Source organism: Rhagoletis pomonella, unplaced genomic scaffold (genome assembly GCF_013731165.1).
Source record: "Rhagoletis pomonella isolate Grant_MI unplaced genomic scaffold, Rhpom_1.0 Rhpom_scaffold_00012, whole genome shotgun sequence".
In the NCBI taxonomy this organism is placed as follows: domain Eukaryota; kingdom Metazoa; phylum Arthropoda; class Insecta; order Diptera; family Tephritidae; genus Rhagoletis; species Rhagoletis pomonella.
The window spans coordinates 17,266,163-17,270,153 of record NW_023458566.1 but is presented as its reverse complement, the minus strand read 5'-3'; positions in this window follow the sequence as shown (position 1 = coordinate 17,270,153).

Here is a 3,991-nt window from a genome sequence, read left to right as displayed (position 1 = left end):
CCAAATGGACCGCGCGGATCGGGCAATGCTGCTGAAACGGTAGCCTTCGGATTTTTGTTTTGTTTTCTTTTGCATTGTGTTGTTTTTTTTTTTTAAAAAGGTGCAGCCGACAATGAAAAGTGTGCACGTACATCCATCCATACATACGTTTGCATGTTTGCTTAACTCGAAATCTGGGTGGGCTTGGAAGTTCTGTTTGCACTTGCTTCACTATTTACATTTACATATATATTTTTAAAATATTTCGCCTTTTGCTGCGAGGATTAGATAGCGGTTATTTTAGTGCGCAGCGCATTGATTTTCGAGTATGCGTAGGGACTTATGTACATTATAGGATCAGCGTTTTCTCAGCCTTTACTTATTACCAATTCTGTTTCAGTTGGGATGACCAACTGTATTCAAGATTTTCATCAAATACAGCCTAAGTAAAGCATCCCATTTTATATCAGAATGTGCAGCATATTCGGCATATTCAAGCGTACATCCGCCGCTGAAACAAACTACCAGTATAGCTTAGTTCTAACATTGCGCGTGGAAACACATAACGCCCAAGAAAAAGCAAAAAGAGCCACCTGAGCTGTGCTCGCCTTTCCACTGGTTGTTGGCAGTGATTCTCCTGCTATCCGATCAATCAAACAAATATTTAGCCAACTGAGAATTTTATGACCACCGCAGAAGCCGCTCCATGTGGCTAGTAGTTGTTGTTACCAACAGCAGCCACTTTGTCAAACAAAAAAGTATGCAAATACAACAAAGGCGAAAATGAAGACGAAGCAGAGGCCGACAAAGTCAACATCACGACCACCAATTCCTGGAATTTTCAATCAACTCAACCACACACGTTCCTTTGAGGAGCACGCTCACAGGTACGGGGAGCAAACGAAGTTGACTGCGATCGGAGCTCGAGCACACAAGTAAGCCGGTCAACCTTGCGGAACGCCAACAAAATTATTTACATACGTATTTACGTATTGAGCTCTTATGGAGCGAGTCAACTGCAGCAAGGTTACCTACCTACTTTTTGAAAGTCATTACACACAAGGAATAGTGATAGATCTGGGTGTTTATTAAAGTACGAGGTATAGATGCCCGTAAATAAGGAATCGTTTGAAAAGGTGCTTCGCGATAGGTTCGGTTAAGTAGGTGTCCATCCCTCTTTCCAAAACTATGCATATAGGGCAGGCGGGAACGTAAAAGGCGATAAAAATATGTTGAGTATGGATCGTTGCGGTTTGATTAGCCTTAGAGGCTTTTCGAGCCGCTTCCGATCCACCCGTGGACCTTTGCAGCCTGCGTACAAAGCCTTGTTCACTGAGCCTCCGGCCAGCTCGTCAACAAAGCGCATTTTGCGTCGTGTTGGCAACCCTCAAACAAACACCCAATGCGAGACAGCGTAACCATTGCATATCACACATCGCTTAATACCTGCCTCCGATGGTGTTAACAGACGCCAACGAAAGTACGAGTGATTTCAAAAGTGGGCAAGGGGATCATAGGCGACCAACGGACGCCGGGAGACTGTTGTCCGCGTTTTTTTTTTTTTTTGTGGATAACAACAGTCACGCATGACATGTGCCGCGATGCGCGTAAGCCAATGCTGCTGGCGAATCGAAGTGGGCAAACTCCAACAAAATGGCAAATCGCGCGGAATGTTGCGTCAGTTGGCTGGGGCACGCGTTGTCGTTCTCCCCGTTCTTCTCCTCGACAGCAAAAAACGCAAAACACAAAACAATACAAAAACAATTTTAGCCATTTCAGATCGATCAGTAAAAGTAGTCGTATTTCTGGCCAACCGACTGCCCTATTACCTTCTGCACGGCTGGCTTCGGCGCATGAACGCTTTATATTTCATTCATTGGCCCCGCGCTGCGCTTGTCTTCGTAATTCGCACTTAAACGCGATCGCATGCACTGTTTGTTGTTGGAAACAAAAGGCCGCATTGGTCTAATGGCAGGATGGTGATTTTTATTAACACAGATTCAAAACGAACTGGACAAGAAAAGTGCAAACGTAGCTGAGCTCAATCTGCTAAGCTTTCGATGTTGGCTGTGAGCTGTATGAGCTTAAAGTCACTGGATTGGAAACGAAATCAATGTGAAACCCGGTCCCATTGTCTGCCTGCTTAGAAGCATTATGTACATTTGTATGTATGTACATGCATATATTAAATTACTTGCAATACATGTGTGCATTTTTTTGTATGAAACAGTAATCTTGTCTGCTGCCCCCTGTACGCATAGTTCGCTCGTGCTACGGATGCTGGCACCCTTCATCTGTACTTTTGCCGACAATATGCGGATTTATTACATATTTTCTATAAAAACTCCAAGTTTTATGCAATTTTTTTTTGTTGTGAAAATTATGTCTGTCTGTGTCCCCACCACCTGTGGTGCAATTGTGCCAGAGCAAATGAAATGAACCGGTCGTCACAGGAGGCTGTCATTGTTGAGGCCGCAGCAGCGGGTTCTGCTATAAAAACTGGATTTTTTGCACACAATTTGTCAACTAATTGAGCTAATCTGATTAGGTGGCCATCCAAATATTCAACAAACCTCACGGGCACCCTCCCAGGTATAGTAATTAAATTTTAATTCGAAGCGATAGAAAGCTCACAACGCTAAGTAATTAGTGTCTATTCAATTCAAAATCGCTTCAGTCTACGTATTGTTTAGTTGTTTGATATGTTTTTAGATGGTATGTATACGCATATTTCTATAAACTTTTTAGATGTTCGTCACGAAGTTCATACTAGGCAGTAGCCTATTGCTTGTTGTCTATCCGAAGGCTGCGCTGGACACTGGAGCGACACCGCCTGTTTACCTCTTTCGAATTTTTCAAGGAATTCACTTGAGGGATAGTGCAGCCTCATTCCGGTAATCCACCTGTGTAAAGTCTTCAGTCACGACCGAAAGATAATGAGCATCTGTTGGGTCACTTCGACTTATTCGGTTCAAGGACTATAATTTCCTCTGCTGGTTAATGTCCTCAGGAAGACTATGGCTGACATTACCGCCGTTTAAGGGGCTTGATGATTCTTGCATTCATGTGGGGACGTCTATTACACGGACGATACGCTCTACCAAACACTTAACAAAAATGTGACTGTCAACATTGATTTTTTTTTTGTGCAATTACTGGCGTGTGCAGTTGATATCATCGACAACAGCGGCGAAGGCAGTACTCTAAATTAAGTAGAGAACCAAGCGCGTGGATCCGGAGATGAACGAGGACAAACGAAGTATCTCCTCTCCCAAATGCAATGGACTAAGCAGACACTTAAGAAGTAAAGTCCTCCATCGACGTGCGAAAACCACACTCTATAAGTCCCTCATCAAGCTCGCATTGCATAGAGCACCGAAGAATGGACAATTGCAATATACGAAGAGACCGCCTTTGGAATGTTCGAATGAAGATTTACGGGCCCGAGCTGTAGAGCTTTACAATGGACATAGACATAGCGCAGTTAAAATACAGCCAAAAAGCAGAATGAACTTAACCAAAATCGCTGTCTGTCTGTCCAAAACGAAAGTATGGTAGTCAGTCATAAAAAAAAAGAAGTCAGTCCTTGAAGCCACAGCGGTTCGACAGCATGCAGCTTTATGACTCGTTTACAAAAAAAACACAATCTTTTTTAGTAAATTCCGAGGAAGTCAATTCCAAAGGAAAATTAAATACCAGGGAGAAGCGAGAGAACTCATTGTTCCTTAGTATTAAAAAATTAAATCATAAAAGTATATTACATACCATACATACATACATACGGAGTATAACGTATGTACGCATATACAAGTATGTTAGAAAATTTCTGGAAGTGTTAAAAAACTCTTTAATTTTCGCAGAACCTCAAATGTGATAATGTCACAGTTTGCCCTTCACCCACAATAGTTCAGGTTTTTCAAAGAGTTAACTAGTCGACATTTGTGAAGATAAAAAGGCTTAAAAAACGTCCAAGGACATGCGGTACAAAAACTTGCAAAAAAAAAAAAAAAAA